The sequence below is a fragment of the Sceloporus undulatus genome, chromosome 1 (genome assembly GCF_019175285.1).
Source record: "Sceloporus undulatus isolate JIND9_A2432 ecotype Alabama chromosome 1, SceUnd_v1.1, whole genome shotgun sequence".
Taxonomy (NCBI): domain Eukaryota; kingdom Metazoa; phylum Chordata; class Lepidosauria; order Squamata; family Phrynosomatidae; genus Sceloporus; species Sceloporus undulatus.
The window spans coordinates 231,549,349-231,573,244 of record NC_056522.1 but is presented as its reverse complement, the minus strand read 5'-3'; the positions used below and the strand labels follow the sequence as shown (position 1 = coordinate 231,573,244).

Sequence of the window (23,896 nt, the reverse complement as noted above, 5' to 3'; positions counted from 1 at the left end):
AAACGACTTGAAGGCAAAATAGCGGCTGTGAACAACTGGCTTCGCAGATGGTGCCGCTGAGAACGATTTGGATTCTTTGATCATGGGCTGCGGTTCCATGAGGAGGGACTTCTTGCAACAGACGGGTTGCATCTCATACCAGTTGGAAGAAACAGTCTCAACAGTCTCAAGAACTTGATCAGGAAGGCTTTAAACTGAGTTCCGTGGGGAAGGGAGACGGAAGGGCTGGAGAAAATAGTCAAACAGACATAGAAGAAACAAGAAAAAAAGTGCAAGGACCCAACAGTGGGAGGCAAAAAAATTTGCACAAGCAGCAAGTAAATGGGACCCATGGTCTGCGATGTTTCTACACTAATGCACAGAGCATGGGAAATAAGCAAGATGAACTTGAACTCCTAGTACAACAAAGCAAATATGATATAATAGGCATCACTGAAACCTGGTGGGATGAGTCTCATGATTGGAATGTCGAAATAGAGGGGTATAACCTTTTAAAGAGAAATAGGCCAAACAGGAAAGGAGGAGAAATAGCACTATATGTCAGAGATATTTATACCAGTGAAGAAATCCAGGACATCAATCCTGGAAGCCAGGTGGAGAGCATCTGGATACAAATTAAAGGGAAGGGAAACAACAAGGATGTTACGGTGGGAGTCTACTACAGACCTCCAAGTCAGACTGAGGAATTGGATGATATCTTTCTAGAACAGATGATCACACAGTCAGAAAAGGGAGATGTAGTAGTAATGGGTGACTTCAACTATCCTGATATTTGCTGGAAGTCAAACTCAGCAAAATCCTCAAGGTCTAGTAAATTCCTCACTTGCCTGGAAGACAGTTTCATGGTCCAAAAGGTGGAAGAGGCAACAAGGGGGTCAGCTATTTTGGATCTGATCCTAACCAACAAGGATGACTTGGTTAATGGGGTGCAAGTGGTGGGATCATTAGGTGGAAGTGACCATGTTCTCCTGGAGTTTGTTATACAATGGAAAGGAGAAGCCAGGCATAGTCAGACACGCATCCTAGACTTTAGGAGAGCGGATTTCAGTAAACTTAGAGAAGTATTGAGGGTGATCCCATGGTCAGAAATACTAAAAGAGAAGGGAGTTCAGGACGGATGGGAGTTTCTCAAAAGGGAGATACTGAAGGCACAATTTCAAACAGTCCCAGTGAGAAAGAAAAATCAGAGGTGTCTCAAGAAACCAGGATGGATGACTAAGGAACTTTCAACCGAGCTAAGTTTGAAACGGAGCATGTATAAGAAATTGAAAAAGGGGAAAATCACAAAAAAAGGAATTCAAAGTAATAGCAGGCATGTGTAGGGGTAAAGTCAGAAAAGCTAAAGAGCAGAATGAACTCAGGCTTGCTAGAGAGGTTAAGAACAACAAAAAGGGCTTTTTTGGATATGTCCGCAGCAAAAGGAAGAAGAAGGAAACGGTAGGGCCACTCCGTGGAGAAGATGGCAAAATGCTAACAGAAGACAGAGAAAAGGCAGAATTACTCAACACCTTCTTTGCCTCAGTCTTCTCAGAAAAGGAAAAGGGTGCTCAACCTGAGGATAATGGAGCAGAGGACAGAATAGGGGAATTTCAGCACAGAATAAGTAAGGAGATAGTAGAGGAATACCTTGTTAATCTAAATGAATTTAAGTCTCCAAGACCAGATGAACTACATCGAAGGGTATTAAAAGAACTGGCAAATGTAATATCGGAGCCATTGGCAATAATCTTTGAAAACTCCTGGAAAACAGGAGAAATCCCAGCAGACTGGAGGAGGGCAAACATTGTTCCCATCTTTAAAAAGGGGAAAAAAGAGGATCCTAACAATTATCGTCCAGTTAGTCTGACATCAGTACTAGGAAAGATTCTGGAGCAGATCATTAAACAGAGAGTCTGTGAACATCTAGAAGGCAATGCCATAATCACAAAAAGTCAACATGGGTTTCAGAGAAACAAGTCATGTCAGACAAATCTAATCTCTTTCTTTGATAAAATTACCAGCTTGGTAGATGAAGGGAATGCTGTGGTTATAGTATATCTTGATTTCACTAAGGCCTTTGACAAGGTTTCCCATGACATACTTGCAAACAAGCTTGTAAAATGTGGGCTAGACAAAGTAACTGTTAAATGGATCTGTAATTGGTTGACCGGCTGAACCCAAAGGGTGCTCAACAATGGCTCCTTTTCATCCTGGAGAGAAGTGACCAGTGGAGTCCCACAGGGCTCTGTCCTGGGCCCAGTGTTATTCAATATCTTTATCAATGACTTGGATGACAGAATTGGTAGCATACTTATCAAATTTGCAGATGACACCAAATTAGGAGGAATAGCTAATACTCCAGAGGACAGGATCAACATTCAAAATGATCTGAATAGATTAGAAAGCTGGGCCAAAGCTAACAAAATGAAATTCAACACGGAGAAATGTAAGGTACTGCACTTAGGGCAGAAAAATGAAATGCACAGATATAGGATGGGGGACACCTGGCTGAATGAAACTAAATGTGAAAGGGATCTGGGAGTATAAGTAGACCGCAAGTTGAACATGAGTCAACAGTGCGATGCGGCAGCTAAAAAGGCCAATGCAATTTTAGGCTGCATCAATAAAAGTATAGTGTCTAGATCAAGAGAAGTAATAGTACCACTGTATTATGCTCTGGTCAAGCCCTACCTGTAATATTGTGTCCAGTTCTGGGCACCACAATTCAAAAAGGACATTGAGAAACTGGAGTGTGTCCAGAGGAGGGCGACTAAAATGGTGAAAGGTCTGGAAACCTTGCCCTATGAGGAACAACTCAGGGAGCGGGGGATGTTTAGCCTGGAGAAGAGAAGGTTAAGAGGCGATATGATGGCCCTGTTTAAATATTTGAAGGGATGTCATATTGAGGAGGGAGTAAGCTTGTTTTCTGCTGCTCCAGAGAACAAGACCCGGAACAATGGATGCAAGCTACAGGAAAAGAGATTCCACCTCAACATTAGGAGGATCAGGACATCAAAATCAGCTATTTCCTGAGCTATTACACTGCTCATTTGACAAACTTCAACGTAAAAATACATCAGTTCCTCTGTACTCATGTGGAACCATAAGGATGTTTCTCTTTATTCTTTTGTATTTATACTAAAGTGCTTTAGGACTTCCTTCCAGAGGGAACATTCAATGTTTTATTTTTTAAGTTTGGTATTTCATGATTTGTAGTTTACTAAAATAAAAACAAAGCATGTATGAAAGTTAAGAATGTCTTTCCCAATATGATGCCCCATTGTTTTAACAATAAATCTGTTATAAAACTGTTACCACTTTTTTTTTTTAAAAAAAAAGAGGTGATATGATAGCCCTGTTTAAATATTTGAAAGGATGTCATATTGAGGAGGGAGCAAGCTTGTTTTCTGCTGCTCCAGAGACTAGGACCTGGAGCAATGGATGCAAACTGCACGAAAAAAGATTCCACCTCAACATTAGGAGGAACTTCCTGACAGTAAGGGCTGTTCGACAGTGGAACACACTCCCTCGGAGTGTAGTGGAGTCTCCTTCCTTGGAGGTCTTTAAGCAGAGGCTAGATGGCCATCTGCTGGGGATGCTTTGATTTGGATTTCCTGCATGGCAGGGTGTTGGACTGGATGGCCCTTGTGGTCTCTTCCAACTCTATGATTCTATGATTCTATGAACAATAAAGATGTAGGTTTCCTTGGATCCTACACTGCGGAAAAAGTGGAATGTCACTAAAACAAAGATAAAATATTCTTGGCCTGTGAGGGAGAGAATAGGCTGGCTCAGCTCCATCAGGGCCAGGCTGAAGATAGAGCGCCCTCCCTCCATAACTGTCATCTTTCGGCCTGTGAGGGAGAGAATAGGCTGGCCCAGCTCCATCATGGCTAGCCTGAAGAAGGAGAGCCCTCCCTCCTGTCCATCTATCTTGGTCCAGGCCTCAGAGGGAGAGAAGAACTGCTGGACCTGATCCCCTCCCTCCCTCCCACCATTCCCTTCTCCTTTTGTGTCATGTCTTTTAGATTGTAAGCCTGAGGGCAGCGAACCATCTATTATCCCCTCTGTTGTAAACCGCTCGGATTCCTAGTGATTGGGTGGTATATAAATAAATAAAAAATAAAATAAAACCTATTATTATTAAATCCTATTATTATTATTATTATTATTAAAATACAGTGGTCCCTCCACATTGACTGGAGTTAGGGGTGAAGGACCCCGCTGAATGTGGAAAAAGCACAAATAAAAAAACACTATTCTTTTTTCCTAAGAAAACACCTCTCTAAGAATATCCAGGTCCTCTAGTGAAACTCTATGGTCAACATCTACCAGAAGTTGATCATAGAATCATGCTAGAAAGCCAAGAAATGTCTAGAGAAGAGTTTTCTCTAGGAACCTCTTAGTTGTCTATCACAGCTCTATGGTCAACTATGACAGAAATGCGCTGGAGGACCTAGAGATTCCTGGAGAGAATATATTTATTAAAACTGCAAATAATCAAATCTGCAAAAGTCAAAGCCATAAATCTGGAGGGCTGACTATAGAATGTTTATTTTAGATGCTACCTTCTCTTGTACAAGTGAGGCCATCTGCTGTGGCCTGGACCTAAGGCTCATCACATTTAAGGCAAATTTAACCAGAAAGAGCCTTTCTGGCAGTGGCACTCTGCCCATGGGCTGTGTCTCCAGAAGGGCATACATTGAATCCATTTTGGTATAATTTCAGGGCTGTGAACAGATTTCTTTATTTAAGAAATTCTACACTTTTTAGCATCACTAATGTTTGAGTCTTCTAAGTGACTATGAACTTTTGTTTCTTGTTGTAGATGCTTTTGTTATGTTTTTCTCCCTGCTCTTTTGCTCATTGCCCAAAGCAGCCATTGAAAAATGAGACAGATTTCATAAGAAGAACATTATCAGAGGTAAACAGTGCAATCCCAATTCACCAAGTGGTCCAATAGTTGACTGAGCCACCTGAAGTTGTGCTGCATCATACCTTGCCCTTTCAGGACACATGTGGCTCCCACTGACAAACTGAGATTCAGGAATTTTAATCTACAGGAGGTCTCATTGGTTTCCATGTGTTGGAAATTACTTAGAATAATGTGAAGTCAAAGGCTTTCATGGTCGGCATCCATAGTTTTTTGTGGGTTTTTTGCAGGCTATGTGGCTGCATTCTCGGAGAGTTTATTCTGATGTTTTGCAAACATTTGTGGCTGGAGAAACCCCAGGAATAAACTCTTCCAGAACGCAGCCTACAAAAATCCCACAAAAAACTACTTAGGCTAACCCTAATCTTGGTCCAAATTTATGCTTCTGGGCTGAGTGAGATTTTGGATGTGGCATAACTCAGCTTCTGCCCAGTTCCACCTCCTTTTTGATTTCTGAGATCAGCACAAGGGGGTGGGTAATTTATATATTTATTTATTTTATTCCCAGGATTTATATCCCACCTTTCTCCCACAGTGGGATTCAGGGCAGGCATAAAGAAAATTCCAGCATAAAGAAAATTCAGCCGGCACAAGTGCCTCACACTTTATCCTAATTCACTTCAACCAGCCTATATTTTCAGTTACAATTGCACTGAAAATCTTTTCAGAAATCTTGAAGCCATGGAAAAGCTTGGAGACTAAGTTCCAAAACACACTGCAGAAATAATCCAGTTTGAGACCGCTTTAACTGCCGTGGCTCAGCACTCGGGAATCCTGGGAATTGTAATTTATTGTGGCACCAGAGCTATTTGGCATAGAAGGCTAAATGTCTCACAAACATTACAGTTCCCAGAATTCCCTAGCACTGAGCCAGGGCAGTTAAAGCAGTCTCAAACTGGATTATTTCTGCAGTGTGTTGTGGACCTAAAAGGCATGGGGGGATGAAAAAAGGATGTAATATATCCCTTCTTCTCAGACTTAAAGTTGTATTATTTTTAAGAACTTAAAATCCATGATCACTGACTTGATAATCCCAGGAAACTCAACTAACAAGATTATTTTATTATGAATTATATTATATCATGTTATATGCATTATATTATTGTGTATACAGAACACAAAGAAGATCCACTTTGTATTCTGGAGTTTAGTCCCAGGAGAGCTGACATTGTATTGATTCTTCAAAAGAGAAATCTAGATATAAATTGCCTAAAAACATGTACCGGTATTTTCATTTTATTTTTGCTATCAGGAAGCGGGGGACCCTAAAATTGGAAACAATTTTGTAGCAAAGAAAATATTATTTAGATAGAGATACTTTCATACGCTCACAGTAAGGAAGGCTACTAGCTTATTTGGATATCAAGTTAAAACACCCTAACAACTGTGAAAATCAACAGCAATCATCAGCAATACAGAAATACACAGAAGAGATAAGTTATATCCACTTTCTATTCATCAGTGCCAAATCAACAAGTAAATCATAGCTATAGGTGCCTGCACTGAAGAACAAGGCAGGCAGCTTCCAAAAGATTGGAGGCTGCCCTGTTCTGCTCCCATCTGGGGCTCCCCTCACTAAAGTTACCTTCGTAATTCAGCAGCGTGTTAATGGCAAAAAGTAGCAATCCCTCTTTAAAATACATATAAGGGTACGTGCCTTGATTTGAAGCTGAATAGTGCTTCCAGAAGCAACTACTGTATTAAGTTTGAAAACAAGGTACACATCTTCCTGCATCTTGTTTTAAAGGGAGCTTGCTACCTTTTGCTCCCACCTCCAGCTAACAATGTGGCTACAAATTTAGTAATTCAATATGGCTGCAAATTCAGTACAGTAGTGGGGAACTGTGGGATGCATAAAAAGGAAAATGCACACTGCAAATTTTGCTGTACAGTATATTAAGTAGAAATCTTTATAACAAATCATTTATTTAGAGAATAACAGAATTTTCTGGACCACAGACTAGTAACTACTAGCTTGTTTAGTTAATAGAGTATAAACAGGGGGAACTATAAGAACGGAACAGAATGGTTCCACATCGGCAAGGGAGTTGGGCAAGGCTGCATATTATGACCCTTCTTGTTCAACATGTATGCAAGAAATATCATATGAAGAGCAAGTTTAGACTCAGAAGAAGGAGTGAAGATAGGAGGAAGAAATATCAACAACATAAGAGATGTGGATGACACCATACTACTAGCATAAAACATCACAAGACTTGGAACAATTACTAAGGAAGGCCAAGGAAAGAAATGTAAAGGCAGGCTTGTCACTGAACATAAAAACAAAAACAATGACCATGGAGGATCTAAATAAATTTAACCAAGACAATGAGGAAATTGAAATAGTTGAGGAGTTCCCATACTTTGGATCAAACATTGATAAGAATGGAGATTGCAATTAAAAAAAATAAGGGGAAGAGTAGGAACAAGAAGGGCAACAATGAGAGAACTAAAGCATAAAGATATACAACTGAGCACTAAAGTTAGAGTCATCCAATCCACTGTACTCCTTGTCACCATGTACAGATGTGAGAGCTGGGCAGTGAAGAAGGCAGATAAAAAGAAAATCAACTCATTTGAAATAAATAAATAATAAATAAAACTTTTATTTATATCCCGCTTTTCTGTTACAAGACAATCAAAGCAGCTCACAACATATTAAAATCCACATTTACAAAATTATGTCCCAAATTCCCCCCTTAAAACAGGATTAAACATGTACAATTAAAATATCTGTTAAACACACACACACAAAACAAGGACAGAGCGGTGGGCTAATACATGATGTGGGGGGCAGTCATTCCGTGGCCAGGCACTTTTATTCAGGATGTGGTGCTGGAGAAGAGTGCTGAGGATACTATGAGCAGCCAAAAAGACAAACAAATAGAACACTGAACAGATCAAGCCTCAACTCTCCCTGGAAGCCAAGATAATTACATTAAAGTTGTCATACTTTAACCACATAATGAGAAAGCATGAATCGTTGAAAAAGACAATAATGCTAGGAAAGGTAGAAGGCAGCAGAGAGATAGGAAGACCACATGTCGGACGGATTGACTTAATCAGAGAGGTCATGGGCCTGAGTCTACAAGAACAGTGGAGGACAGGGGATCCTGGAGGTGTCTCATCCATTGGGTCGCCATGAAACAAGGTCAAATGGAGGGCAGCTAACAACAACAAACTATACAGTCTATGCTCCTTTATCCACAGATTCTTTGTGGCTATGCACCAGAACATAGAAAGGGCACAGCAGAAGTCAGCAAAAATTACCATATATACTCATGTACAAGTTGACCTCATGTATAACTCAAGGGAAGGTTTCAGGGCCAAAATCATGGATTTTGATATGGCCTGTAGATAAATCGAGGGTAGAATTTAGGAGACAGGTTTTAAGATCAGCTTCAACATGGAAGTGGAGGGGGGAAAGAGAAGCTTGGTTTTCAGAGGAAATGCAAAGAGGAGGAGGATGAGAAGCAAAGATTTGGAGATTGGCTTGAAAGTTTAGGGTCAATTTTTGGGCATAAATTTCTCGACTTGTAGTTGAGTATATATGGTATTCTAACGTATCTGAAGTCTACACAATGCATATTATATTATCACTATTCAGTGCTGCTGTTCATATAAGACAAGGCTCTGGAGGTGGTCTTACAGTCTATGATTTGGAGAAACTGCCATTAATCCTAATTGTATCACTATATCAGATAAGCAGGACTTGATGGAATAACTTCTTCCCCCAAGACCAGGATCACATCATCCAGGTTTTGAGTGCAGAAAAGCTTAGCACTAATAAGAGAACCAGCCTTACTGAGTTGCTGCTATCTGTAGCAAGAAAACAAAAAGCAAAAAACCCAAGTATGACATGATCTTATTTGATAAGGGCAGGCAGAAGGCTTAGACAACACAAGTAATTTGTAGCTCCTGGTAATCACAACAAAGTAAAATAGCAAACAGTATTATATAACCTTGGCTGGCTGACTCTACAGCCTATAATAATTAGTCTATTTTGTTAAGTGTCATCGTGCTGAATTCAGATGAGTATCTGTGTTTATAGGACAAAGCTATATCTACTATTGGAATTGTTTTTAAAACATGACCACCACATATCATAGCAGATGGCAATAAAATGTCCAGTGTAAGATATAGCAAAGATTGGGTTTTGAAAAGTCCTGTGCAGATGTCCAGACAGTGAATCTTTATATATAAAATTTTCCAGCAAGAGCTAACTATAATGCAGCAAAACCTCATAAAACTCCAGAAGAGGTTATATTTAGCATAAACATTTGGAAAGAGCAGCCCACTCCATGAGATGAGCTGAATGGTATTTTAACTGGCAAATTATTATACATGTGCTTGGATGGGCAGGTGGGTAGAGGCTATAATCAATGGCATAAGAGGGAATAGAAATGCCAGAAGCGCAAGGTTTGATCATAATTTCAAAAATGGTTATTGACAAATATAGTTGGATAGAGCATAGAAACCCTTCTACAGACGAGCTGATTAGTTCATGTGTGCCTGTTACCTAATCTCAAGAGTTAGGCCCTGTGGGGAGTTCTTGTGGAAGAAGGGAATTAGTATGGTCTTAGAGGAACAAACCCAAAAAGTATAGGCACGATTACAATGGCTATTAAGAAAGAACAGTTCACCATCTTTGCACTGGTGAACTGTTCAACACATGCAGAAAGATAAAAGGCCCTTGCCCCTATTCAAACCACGTGATATAAAAATTAACCTCTTGATGAAATCTTTCTCAGCTGTTCCTTACTGGAAGCTGCCTTTTAATGTTTTTGTTGTTACTATGTACCTTCAAGTTATTTCCAACTTATGGTAACACTAAGGCAAAGCTATCATAGGCTTTTCTTAACAGGATTTGTACAGAGGGGGTTTGCTTTTCCCTTTCATTGAGGCTGAGAGTATGGAACTTGCCCAAGATCACCCAGTGAGTTTAAATATTTAAGTGAGGATTTGAACCCTTGTCTCCAGAAGCAACTCTCAAACCACTACAGCATACTGGCTCTCTTCAATATGTTTATTTTATGTATTTCTGTTTTCTCTCACCCTATTGATTACGCCCCACACACATGTGCCTATTCAACCATTTCTATAGTAATCTGCCAACTAAGGCACCACTGCATGGATCTGATGGGGAGGCCATACTATGCCAAATAAAACTTCTTTGTATTTAAGATAGTACAAGACTTTGTTTTTATTTCAGGACTATACCATGTGATTCAACATGCAACTGAAATCCCTTATATGCCACATTACCCTGGAATTGATCCAAGGTGACTCACAAAAATAATCAATTTTTTTAAATTAAAAAGTAATTGAAAAAATTAAAAAAAACATCACATTAAAGCAGTACAAAATCATTTAAAAAGCATAGCAAATACACTCCAATAAAACAGTACACACACTCCACTAAAAAGTCTCCCTGCTTACACATTAAAAGCCTGCTTGAACAAAAAGGTCGATTCATGGGAAACCAAGATGGATGTTTCGACATAGAAATTTTTCAAACTTTACCAAAGAGCTGGTGAACACAAAATCTTATACTTATTTGGAAGAAATAAATCATCAGAAGATAGCATTGCAATAGAGCTAGTTCAAGCTACAGAGACTAAGAGCTGAAACAGACGGCCTTAAAGGGACAGAAAACCAAAACGAGCAGAAGGTTTACAGTATAACTAACAAGAGGGGAGGGAAACACTGGATAAATTGTATTACTAATTATAAGGAATGTACCGAAGACATATCATTACTTGCAATATATATATATATATATATATATATATATGTGTAAAGTAAATATTGAGTACAACAATGGTATACAAATCTTGAAACACATTCAACATGAAGCCAGCTGTAGGCAATAACTCTTCTGAATCTCTTTGAATATAAATAATAGTCCCAACAATAGGAGTAGGGTATCCAAAGTGTTAGTAGTAGCAATATTCTGCTGTTTCACCAAAATTGTCCAATCCAAAACATGGAAGGAATTATTTGTAGTACTTGTTGTCTAGATAGCATGAAGATAAACAGTATATTTTCCAATAGTAGCCAAGTCCTTGACAGCTACCTTCGGAGTAATGTGTGGCCGTTTTGACTCACAGAAGTCTTCATCAGCATTACAACATCATTCTATGCTGGATTAGTGTATCAATCTGTAATTCCATGCTTCTAAACAATAGTTCAGCTTGATTTAACAAATTGCAAAGTTCCTGGTACCCTAAAGGGACAGCATGACACCACTCCTTTGAACACTGGATCGGGGCCGCAACAACCATGTGCTGCAGCCCTGATCCAGCTATTTGCCTGCTTTTCTGTCACTGTGGCGGTTTTTCTGCATTTCTGTGGCGCGGCACATGTAAATGCCACACCACAGAAACACTGTGATGCCATCTGCTGTGTGGTCAGTGGGGTGGTGTGATGCTGGCTTGAGGGCAGCATTAGGGGTGTGCGTACACCACGCCCTCACACAATCCCAAAGCCGGAGTATTTTGCCAGTCTGTTCCGACCCTGAGTCTACCCTAGTTCCAACTACAACCTGTTAACAAATATGGAAAACAAAATGATAGCCAACAGATTAGAAACACTCAATATACATTCCTATCCTCAAGGGAAGGGACACCAGGGATTGTGGTAATCAACTATTGCATTAACCCCACACACACACAAGCAAAGGGGTGCTCAAAATTCTACAACAAAGATTTTTACAATATAGAAAGTGAGAAATTCCCAGGCTGAGTACTAACTATTGAGCATTACCATATTGTAAAGTAGACTCACACAGAGGTCCAGAAATGGGACACAGGTAAGTGATGGCACAATGAGGTTCTGATGTTGCATTGCCACCAAATAGTTACAGTTTCAGGCAGGGAAATGGAGCTATACCTAGGAAACCAAGGGAAAAACCACTGTGCAAGAAGTACAGTACTTGATAACTCCTTTCACTATGTCCAAAGAAGTACAGTACTAACAGCCTATTTATGCAGATCCACACAGACACAGGTCCAAAACACACTGCAGAAATAATTCAGTTTGAGACCACTTCAACTTCCCTGGCGCAATGTTTGGGAATTTGGGGAACTGTAGTTTTGTGAAACATGTAGCCTTCTCTGTCAGAGAGGTCTGGTGCCACAATAAACTACAGTTCCCAGATTTTCCTGGTATTGAGCCAGGGCAGTTGAAGAGGTTTCAAACTGGATTATTTGTGCAGTGTGTATTGGACGACAGTCTACATTTTACAACAGATTTAAATGGCATGAACAAGGCACACAGATAATCCTATGCATATATATATTACTGTGTTTACATGAAGCCCCATTGTACTATATTTATCTCAAGGTAAACTTACCTACAACTGCAGTTTTAAGTTTACTTGACGTAAACATTTCAGATTTGCACCAATGGCTAAAAATAGAAAAATGGAACTGGTCTCTTGAGCTTTCTTAAAATATAAAAAGACACAGCGGTCTGAGAGGAGAAGTAAAATAAAGCAGAAAATAATTTTAAATGTTGTTTTTACTTTTCCAGTTCTTATTTCTGGTGACAGGGAGTGTTAATTTAAGTGATCTCCCTCTACTTGAGGCCTACAGGAACTCAATGTTACTGTTTGGGATAAGTTTCCATATCCCAAATTCTTAAAAGTATTTTTTGGGGGGTAGAGGATTAGGGGTGGCTTGCGGCCCTCAAATGGAGTTGGTGGCTATAAGTAGCTGTGGGGTGATTTCTTCCATATCCCTGCTGTAGAGCTTGCTACTCAGACTGGTGGTCTGTAGACAGTGCTAATCTGTGAATTATTGGCTGCCAGTCTGCAGCACAGAAAATGATCAGTTTTAATCAATAATTACAAATATGGCACACTGGGAAATAAACACTTGTAGGTCCCCCACATCAGAAAGCTTAAGAAACTTTTTGGAGAGCATAACTGAATTATGCCAGCTGGCTGAGATCCACTGTGGCAGAGTGGTTTGAGCATTGGACTATGACTCTGGAGACCAGCGTTCAATTCCTAGCTTAGCCATGGAAACCCACTGGGTGACCTTGGGCAAGTCACACTCTCTCAGCCTCAGGGGAAGGCAATGGCAAACCTCCTCTGAACAAAACTTGTCAAGAAAGTCCCAATCTTGGGGCTCCATAAATTGGAAACAACTTGAAGGCACACAAGAACAACAACGTGGGACTTAGTACATAGATCTCCAGAGACAGAATGAATGGTAAAACGACCAAAAAGTGATAGAAACCTATTTTTTACTTATTCCCAAACTGTGGTACTCCAGATGTTTTGGACTTCATCTCCCAGAATTCCTCAATGTGGGCCATAGCGGCTAGGACGTCTCAAAAACTAAGTCCAAAACACCTGCAGGACCAAAGTTTGGGAACCACTGTGAAACCTAACTCACTGCAAGTAGAAAAGTAGCTCAGCAAGAAATAAATCACCTCTAGCCAACGCCAGTTCTATATAGGCTTGCTTTCTACCTTGCAGTTTCAAACGTTTCATGCATGCAGGGAACAGGCAACCATGGAACAGTTAACATCCATGGACAAGAAAACTTTACTCAAAAAATACCGTTAAAGGAACACTATCGTCCCTAAGGTCCAAAACAGATTGCAAAAATAACCCAGTCTGAGACTGCTTTAACTGCCCTGGCTCAGTGCTAGGGAATTCTGGTAACTGGAGCCTTCTCTGCCAAGAGAGAGCTCTGGGGCCCCAACAAACTGCCATTCTCTGAGTCCCCTAGCACTCAGCCAGGGCAGCTATACTGGGCCCAAACTGGGTTATTTCTGCAGTGTGTGTTTTGGACCTAAGAGGCTAAATCTTCCTGCGGCCACTACTGAATAGTAGTACTGTACTCCATATCATTCCTACTCGAGATTGCAACATTGCTGACAGCTACTCAATACTAGCCACAACATTTGCAAGCTCAAATTTTGTGGCTAATAGTAGTTTGCATTAAGGAGCGAGGTCATAACTTTACCCACCAAAAAAGGCTAGTTTTGCAGCAGAGAAACCCTTCGGGACAGGAATGGCTCCTCCTTCTCCTCCAGCAACTCTCCTTCCTTCCTTCCTTCCTTGCTTGTCTGGTTTTTCGCGCTCAAACCCAGCAGGAGTGGCTTCCTAAGGGCGCTCAGGAGACCAGGCTGGCAAAATGTCTGCCCCTGTGGAGACTAGAAAACAAATCACAGAAGCAGCCTTTTCCGCCCCTGTTATGGCAGCCACTTGGTGGCCAGCATCAAGGGTGCCTTTCCCAGGGCAGAGAAGGCCTGGGATTCTAGGAACGCCTTCCCCTCAGTCAGCACACAAGCAGGGCTACATCTGCACTGCAGAAACAATGCACTTTTGACACCGCTTTGCGATTGTTATCAGTCCAAAACACACTGCAGAAACAATGCACTTTTGACACCGCTTTTGAATTATTATTGGTCCAAAACATACTGCAAAAATAATGCACTTTTGACACCGCTTTCAGATTGTTATTGGTCCAAAACACACTGCAGAAATAATCCAGTTTGAGAGAGCTTTAACTGCTCTAGCTCAAATGCTAGGGGGGGTCCTGGGACTTGTAGTTTATTGTGGCACCACAGCTCTCTGACATAGAAGGCTAAATGTCTCACAAAACTACATATCCCAGAATTCCCTAGCATTCATGCCAGGGCAGTTAAAGCGGTCTCAAACTGGATTACTTCTGCAGCATGTTTTGAACCAATAACAATCCGAAAGCGGTGTCAAAAGTGCATTATTTTGGGCCTATGCTACATTTATTTGTATCCCGCTCTTTTCCCAAGAGCAGCTCACAATATTAAAAGAACAGTACAATTAAAAGTGTACAAAACGTGATGCATTAAAACAGAATTAAATTATTACAATATCAAAATAGATTGCTCATTAAAATAATAAAGTACAGTGTAAAAAGTGTCTAAGTGTAATTTAATGTGATATATTTATGTGTACATTGAAATGGAATACATTTAAATTTAATACATTTACATTTGTGTTAGTGTTTTTGGCTTTTACTTTGCCATATCCTCCATTTTTTCTTGAAGGACCTACATTTTGCAGTTTCTTATTGAGGGAAATTAATATTGGGATTTAACACACAAATAAGTATATGTTCATATATAAATATATATGTCCAGTGGACCCTTCCCTTACGCGGGGGATCCGTTCTGGACACACACACCCCTGCGTAAGGGGAAAAGCACATATGCTTGAGTCCCATTAGAAGTAATGGGGCCCATGCCCACGGCACACCCCATTACTTCTTCCAGGGCGCATGCGTAAGGCGCACCCGCGTATAATGCAGGCACACTGTATATGTGTGCTAATCTGTGAATATGTGAAGCTAATAAAAATAAAATTAAGAGTTTAAACTTTAGATAGGCCCCATAATATAAAAGGCAGGAATGGTTTTTAAAATACACACCACACGGACATCACCTGTAAAGAGTGTGTGGACTTCAGGCCCCAGATAGAAAGATGGTTATCTTTTAAATTCTTCACAACCTTTGTAAAACATCTTTTAATAATGTGCCAACAATACAGACACAAAGTTTTTTTAGTTTAAGATAAAAGAATAACTAGCGCTAAAGTTGTAACAATATGGGATGTACAAGCTTCAAAGCAAGAGACATTATTTTGAGCTGACAGGCAAGGTCAATGAGATAAACAAAGAGGGAGACTTTGAGGAGAAATCACAAGCTCAGGCTATGGTTAATTGCAATAGATTTCACTTTTTCTGAAAGGTAAACTAGAGTTCAAGGGATTTTCTCTTCTGCGCATGCCTAATGAGGGTTATGAATATTAGTAATGCGCTCATGAATCTATAATGACGAATTTAAATGGACATGCAATGTATGAAGTAGGAGTGGAAAATACACATGTAAGGGGAGTTTCTAAAGGTTTGTATGTCAGCCAGTTAAAACTAAGATAAAGAAAACTGCAGTAGAAAATGGCTTATAAATATTGTGTAAAACTTGGGACAGGTGTGCCTACTTGCCTGAGACACCCCTTCTTGCAATCCCCCCCTCCTTCCAACTGTCATCTTCTGGCCTTAGAGGGAGCGAAAGGGCAGGCCCAACGCCATCGGGCCTGAAGAGGAAGAGCCCTCCCCTCCCTCCTTCCAACTGTCATCTTCTGGCCTTAGAGGGAGCGAAAGGGCAGGCCCAACGCCATCGGGCCCAACCTCGATTAAGAAAAAGAGCCCTCCCTCCAGTCCATCTGCCTTGGTCCAGGCCTCAGAGGGAGAGAAGAATGCTGGACCTGATCCCCTCCCTCCCACCATTCCCTTCTCCTTTTGTGTCGTGTCTCTTTAGATTGTAAGCCTGAGGACAGGGAACTGTCTATTATCCCCTCTGTTGTAAGCTGCCCGGATTCCCAGTGATTGGGCGGCCTATAAATAAATCCTATTATTGTTTTTATTATTATTATTCTAGTTAATAAATTGGAAATTACTGCTTCACTTGGTTTGTCCTAATTTAATTTTATTTGGTACTTTGGTACTTTGGTACTTAGAAATCGATACCTCACATTTATCCTCCTTTTGTGGTAAGGACATCTGATCACCCTGGGCATGGCTCCATCCTACAGAATCCTGGGATTTGTAGTCTCCTGTGGCAACAGTGTGCTCTGGCAGGAAAGGCTAAATAGCTCACAAAACCACAACTTCCATAAACCCATAGAGTTGGGCCATGGTAGTTAAAGTGGTGTAAAACTGGATTATTTCTGAACTGCAGATGCAGCCCCAGGACAGGAACTGGTGTGAATACTAAGGGATCATCTCCCAATGAAATTATTCCCCTCTTTATGCTGCAGGAATGGGGTGACCACCCCTTCCTGAACACATACTGTAAGAAACGTTGTGTCTCCAAGTAGCAGGGTGACCAGATGTCCTAACTCCAAGGGTGGACAAGGCACCGTAAAATTGAAGATATTCGCGAAAAATGTATGATGTTACAAAATAAAAGCCAAAAACACTAATATAAATGCAAATTAATGCTTCTTGGTCATGCTCAAAATGGAGGACATTTGGGAATTCCTCCCAGACAGAAGGTTTAAATGTAGGACATGTCTTGTAAAAGGAGGATGTCTGGTCACACTGTCCAATAGGGACCAAAAACAAATTGGAGTGTGTGTGTGTGTGCGCGCGCGCACACGTGCGTGCATAATAGGACTGTGGCTTTGGCTGTTGGGGAAATGCTGATGGAGGATAGGTCAGCAGATGAAGGCTATGGCTTCATGTATACTCAAGGCAATCTTCCTATGTATATAATATGTGCCTTCAAGCCACGTATAGATTAATGATGACCCATTAATTTCATAGGGCTTTCTTAGGCAAAAAGTCCTCAGATATGGTTTTGTTAATTCCTTCCTCTGAAATATAGCCAACAGCACCTGATATTCCTTGGCAGTCTGCAGTCCCAAGTACTAACCAGGGCTAGCTGTGCTTACCTTCCAAGATACGACTGGATCCTTTAGGCATTTAGACCCATCAGTAATCTCATATACTGGAGATAAAGCGGTTCTCCAGATCTTGTTAAACGGCAATTCCCATTATTCCTTAATTCTCACCAGTGACTCTGTTGCCCTGGGCTACTGGAAGTTGTAGGCTATTTGAAGGACCACATTTTCACAACCTGTTAGACACACTGTACTTCTGATACTATCAGAAGTAAGAGACTAACATTTATTTATTTGTTTGATTGTTTTCAGACACCACATTTGTGCCCATTATCTTCAACTATTTATTTCCAGGGACTGGAAGTCAATGACTCAGGAGCCAGCGCTAGTCCAGGGACAATCATTTTGACTAGCACCGCTGTATGACTCCATGAAACTTATTTATGAGTAGAAATGTCCAGGATTGCATTGTTCTAGACAATTAGTTGCACTTTCACTTACTTTGAACCAGACAATCAAGTACATAGCTACTTAGAAGTAACTCACAAATGGGGTTTTTCCTTTTTGAATTCTGTATAGGATTAGCTTTTACCCATACTTTGTGTCATATTCCCCTCCTTGCAAGCATCTTCCTTTGTGTGCCTGTCTTTCTTTCTCTTTCTGTTCCTTTGCTAGCATCTTCTCTCTCTCTTCAGTCTTCCTTCCTCTTTTTTGTGAGCTCTGGTCTTACACATACACACTGCACCTCCTGGTTTCCGCTTGTGTTTGCTTTTTCTGTCTCAGCTTCTTTGCAAACATTCTCTCGATAAGCTTCTCTGTTTTTCCTTCTCTGTGTTATTGGGTCATCTTCAGTCAGTAAGAGTATTCAGTCTAAGAAATTAATAAAACATATTATTTATCATTGAAAACACATTTTAATAAAATTGTGTTTATAAACATACTAAAAAGGAGTAAATAAAGCAGAAAAATAAATTTAAAATAAATAAATGGCGTGGCTCTGATGCTCCTCTCAAAACCTAAATGTGATTCCCCAGTTGCCTACTCCTGTTGGGGATGCATTGGGCCTCTCTTTCAATTACACCTTTATAATTGAAGTGACAGCTCAGATTCTTGTTAAAAATTATGAGCTGTGGTGTAGTCAAGCAATTTTCACTTCTGGAATTAATTGTCTAACCAGCACTTCTTTATTTAAGTGGTCAGGTGTATAGCAGTAAAGGAGGGCTGGTTAGACTACTATACTTTACTCGTTTCAAATTATATGAAGCCATCAATGTTGTGCAGACCAGTCCCTTTCTTCTAGATCTCTGCTCCCTCTCTAATGGCAACCCTAATTGTAATTAATTCAGCTCCAAGTTTCTAATAAATCTCAAACAATGCAAAGAAAATGGGTCTCAGCTGTGGTGCTTTGTGGTTTGTAAGAAAAAGATTAGCAACCACTAAATTGTAACATTACATTATAGACAGTGGAAGAAAACAAAATGATATATAGATTATGTTTGGGATTGGGAAAATATGAAAGTAGTTTCAGTGGTTTACACTTCATCTGCACTGCAGAATTAATGCAGTTTGACACCACTTTAACTGCCATGGCTCCATTCTATGGAATCCTGGGATTTGTAGTTGTGTGAGATATTTAGCCTTCTCTGTTAGAGCACTCTGGTGCCACAACAAACTACAGATCCCATTCTTCCACAGGATGGAGCCATGACAGTTAAAAGTAGTGTCAAATTGCATTAATTTCACATTGTGGCAGCAGCTTTAGATGCAAAATTGTAACCAACAGGTACTGATTGTAATAAACTGACAAAAATCTGAGGTACTTTCAGGTGTAACAAGTCTCCTTTTTGGAAAACATGCCAGGGTAGCTGTGTTGGCCATTAACAAATCCAAACAAAAATCCATCAGTGATACCCTTATTGACCAACTGAAATGCACAATAAGTATATTATACATTTCATTTGGCCAATAAAGGTACCACTGAAGACACTTCTTTTTGTTTTTGCTGTTTGTTGTGTGCCTTCAAGTCATTTCTGACATATCATAATGAACCTATCACAGGAGTTTCTTGGCGAGTTTCTTCAGAGTGTTTTTTTCCTCTTGCCATTCTCTGAGGCTGAGCGAGTGTGACTTACCCAAGCTCACCCAGTGCTTTGACATGGTCTAGAAAACAAAGCAGAGGCACAGAAAAGTGGGAAATGGGTAGAGCCCAGTGAGTAAACAGGTCTTCCCTGACTCTAAAGGTCAGGACTTTTCCAGCAGGGTTGTCACCTCTCTTTAAGAAAGGCATGCAATAGAAAGGAAGGTTCTTCCAGTGGGTTGGTGAGTATTTCACAAGCACATATGAGAAATAAACGCTCTACTTTGTTGTTGTTAACTGCCCTTCAGCAGGGACATAGTGGGGGGGGGGTCCATGGGGTCCGGATCCCCCTTCTGTTAGATACAATGAATGGTGTGTGCCACCACGCTGCCACACTCAAGCCCCATTATAATGGTGGCACTTAGTCTGGACCCCCCTTCCCAAAATGCTGGCTACGTCCCTGCCTTGAGTTGACCTCTACTCATGGTGACCCGGTGGATGAGACATTTCCAACACCGGGTCCTGCACTGCTCTTCTCAGGTCCTGCAAGCCCAGGCCTTCCCTGATCAAGTCTAGTCATCTGGCATCAGGGAAGTAGCTAGGATTTTAGGAAGGGGGGGGGTCCAGACTAAGTGCCACCATTATCATGGGGCTTGAGTGCGGCGGCGCAGCAGCACACACCATTCATTTTTCTAATGGAAGGGGGGGTCCGGACCCCCAGAAACCCCCCCCCCGGCTACGTCCCTGCTGGCATGCAGTCCTTCTCTCTCTCTACTGACTTCTGCTGTTCCTAGCATATTTTTTTCTCCCAATGATTCATTTTTCCTCGTGATGTGGTCAATTTAGTCATCTTAGCTTCCAGGGAGGGTTCAGGCTTGATCTGTTCAAGGACCCATTTGTTTTGTTTGTCTTCTTGGCTTTCCACAGTATCCTCAGCACTCCTCTCCACATTTCAAAATTAGTTTATTTTCTTTCTGTCGGCTGTCTTCATTATCCAGCTTTCACATCCGTACATGGCGATGAGGAATATGATGGGTTGTACAATCCTCACTTAGTGTTGTTATGTCTTTACACTTTAGGATAGTGTCCATTTCTTTCATAGCTGTCCTCAGCACTCTTCTGCAGCAGCATCTCTCTCAAAAGGCTGGGTTTTCTTCCTGCTTTCTTCACTGTCCAGCTCTCTCTTACAGGGTGACTGGGAATACAATGGATTGGATGATCCTCAATTCGATGTTTGGAGTTATGTCTTTACACTTTAGAATATTGTCCATGTCTTTCATAGCTGTTCTTCCCAATCCTAATCCTTTTCTGATTTCCCGAGTGCAGTCTCCGTTCTGATCAATATTTGAGTCAAGGTACAGGAACTCTTAGCACTGAGCCAGGGCAGTTAAAGCGGTCTCAGACTGGATTATTCCTGCAGTGTGTTTTGGTCCTGGTCAAGTCACACTCTCTCAGCCTCAGTGGACAGCAATGGCAACCTTCCTCTGACCAAATCTTACCCAGGAAACCCTCTGATAAGTTCTCCATATGTTGGAAATGAAAGCACACAACAACAGTGACAGAGTGAATGCATGTGAACCCCCTGGAGCCCTGGCAGTTAAAGGCGGTGCCAAACCAGATTATTTCTGCAGTGTAGATGTAGCCTAAGACTGTGTGTAGGATGTTTTCTGCATATGGGATGAATAGATACTTCCACCCAAGAGGAAGCCTTGCAGCCAGAGAGCAGCATAACCTCCTTGAAGGGAAAAAGCCCCCAAACAAAACAGCAACAGATTAGCTGAAAAAGGAATGAGGCTCCCACAGGACACACACACACACACACCGCACTACAAGTCCCGCCGTGCCTAGCGCCATTCGCAGGAGCGACGCCGTCGCGCAGTGCACGATGGGAATTGTAGTCCTCTCCTCTTCTTCTCCGTCTCTTACACTATAAACAGCTTTACGGCCACCATTATTAATATTGCAGGGGCGTCTCTAGGGAACTGGCCCGCCAAGGAGGAAGGAGAGCGTTTCGTAAACCCAACCGGGAAGCTTCCTTCCAGCATTTGCTTCCTGGCCGTCACCTCAAAGTTCCCCAGGACGTCAACAGGGCCGGCCATTCCCTTTTCCCATTGGTAGCCGTGGCCTGTCACTCAGCGACGACGCTGCGTTCCTATTGGCTACTCCTGCTAGGCCTGGGCGTTTTTTCCCATTTGCGTGGGCCGAGCCTGAGGATTACTGAGCGGACGAAAAGGGGTGGGCCGAAAGGGTCCTTGAGAGAGTCTAAGTGGCTGGGGCGGATGTCAATCCTTAGAAGGGAGCGAGCGGATTGGTTGGCGTCTGTCCTCAGGGGGTGGTTCCTTGAGAGACCGGCGGCGGCGGCGGCAGGGGCAGGAGGAGCCGCAGCCGCTGTTGGGGGCTGGTGATGATGGGGCTGACTCGCCCTCGCGCGTGAAGCCCCCGCAGGCAGGCAGGCAGGCAGGCAGGCAGTCCTCGCGCGCCGCCTCCTCCTCCTCCTCTTTGGCAGGCGGCCCCCTCCCCGAAGCCCCGCCCACTCGCCCACCCGTCCGTCAGGCTCGCTCGCGCCACTGCGGTAAGTCGCCGACTCCATTTCAGGGGCCACACAGAACCCCCGCCCGCCATTCCGCCTCAGCGGCGGCCCCGAAAGGGAGGGCTCCGCGCCGCCCCAGTCCCTCTCTGTGTGTCGCCTCCCTTCCCTCCTCGTCCCCTCCACCACCGGCCCAGAAGGCCTGCTGCATTGGACGGAAGTGCGCGCCAGCCGCGTGGGTGACACTGGTGCAGTTACGCCTCCCCTCGGCCCTGGAGCAGGAGGAAGAAGGGCACACGCCAAGGGGCCCTCTCCCTCGGTGGCTGGCTGCCGGGGAAGCGGCCCTGGAGGCGGCAGGACAGCCCCAGGGCCTCCCTCCCCAGCAACATATATGTGTCTGTGTGTGTGTACGTTCATGTATACATATATTTGTGCGTGTATAAGATGTATGCTTATACCATACATGTCTGTGTATACATATGTATGCATATGTGCGCACACACACATGCACACATATTATATATATATATATGTATATGTATATACAAACACGCTCACATGAACTATGTGTGTATATATGCACACACACACACATATATATATATATATATATATAATGTGTGTACGTATGTCTATCTATCTGTCCACATACAGATGTATGCTTATACCATATGTATATGCATATATTATATACGTATATACACACACAAAAATATAATGTGTACATATATATGCACACATGAAATATGTATATATACATGTGTGTTTATAGTGGGTGTGTATATATATGCATATATCATGCATGTCTATATATATATATATACACACACTATAAACACACATGTATATATACATCATGTGTGCTTATATATATATAATGTGTGTATATATCATGCATGTCTCTATACAGACATATATGTGTGTGTGTGTATACACACATAGATGTATGCATATATCATGCATGTCTATATACATACAATATATATATATATATATATATATATAGTGTGTGTGTGTGTGTGTGTGTAATATATACAGATGTATGCATATACAGTGGGCCCATTGATTACACAGGGGAACCATTATGGATCCCCCCACATAAGGGGAATTCCACATATGCTTGAGCCCCATTCAAAAGAATGGGGCTTGTGCGCGCAGTGCACTCACCATTACCCCTTCCGGGGGGTGCCAAGCCTTCTTCTGGTGCAGCTTTCAACGTGTGTTGTACACAGTCGCCTCTCCTAACTCGCAGATCTGGGATCTGTGCCCTCGAATATCTGCGAAGGGGTGACCTCCACTATTTCCAGTGGCACGTGCAACCTGGCACACTTCATTCAAGCCTATGAGGCTTGAATATGTGTGAGCCTCCATTTTCATGCCGGGGGGGGGGGTCCAGAATGGATCTCCCACAAAAACGGAGGGCCAACTCCCTATGTTATGCATGTCTTTCACTATACACACAGACACATATACATATATTGTGTGTATTTATATCTATTGTGTGTTCATATTGTGTATGTGTAATATATATATATATATATATATATATATATATAATAGAATCATACAATTGTAGAGTTGGAAGAGACCAAGAGTTGGAAGATATATATATATATATATATATAGAGAGAGAGAGAGAGAGAGAGACTATTTACACACACACACACACACACTGTGTATGTGTATACACAGGATATCAACACACACACAGAGTTGGGCCACAGTATCCGCTGACTTGCCATCCATGGATTTGAGCATCCGCTGATGGCAAGCCCTCTATGTGGCCAGTGGTGGCACATGCGCCTAGCCACATCACCATTAGGGATGATGGGACATCACTTGAGGTCCTGCCATTGGAGACAATGGAACTTGAGCATTTACAGGTTTTGGTATCCATGTAAAGCAATAGCAATAGCAATAGCAAGTACATTTTACGCAACCTGCAGAAGGATGCCAGGCTGAGTGGACCTAGGAGTCTGTGAG

General features: G+C 41.9%; 2 protein-coding genes across 11 annotated transcripts in view; one reads left to right on the top strand and one right to left on the bottom strand.

Moving 5' to 3' along the window:
• Positions 1-14,156, bottom strand: part of ZRANB3 (zinc finger RANBP2-type containing 3) — a 94,196-nt gene extending 80,040 nt beyond the window's left edge. For all 3 annotated transcript variants that reach the window (XM_042444938.1, XM_042444937.1, XM_042444941.1), the window contains exon 1: positions 13,895-14,156. The gene's annotated coding sequence lies outside the window, so the exon portion shown is untranslated. The remainder of the gene's footprint in view (positions 1-13,894) is intronic.
• Positions 14,157-21,739: 7,583 nt separating this feature from the next.
• Positions 21,740-23,896, top strand: part of R3HDM1 (R3H domain containing 1) — a 104,571-nt gene continuing 102,414 nt past the window's right edge. For 4 of the 8 annotated variants that reach the window (XM_042449475.1, XM_042449454.1, XM_042449464.1 and 1 more), the window contains exon 1: positions 21,741-21,958. The gene's annotated coding sequence lies outside the window, so the exon portion shown is untranslated. Of the gene's footprint in view, positions 21,959-23,896 lie in introns of all 8 variants that reach the window. The other 4 variants (XM_042449509.1, XM_042449501.1, XM_042449485.1 and 1 more) reach the window with 2 other exon arrangements.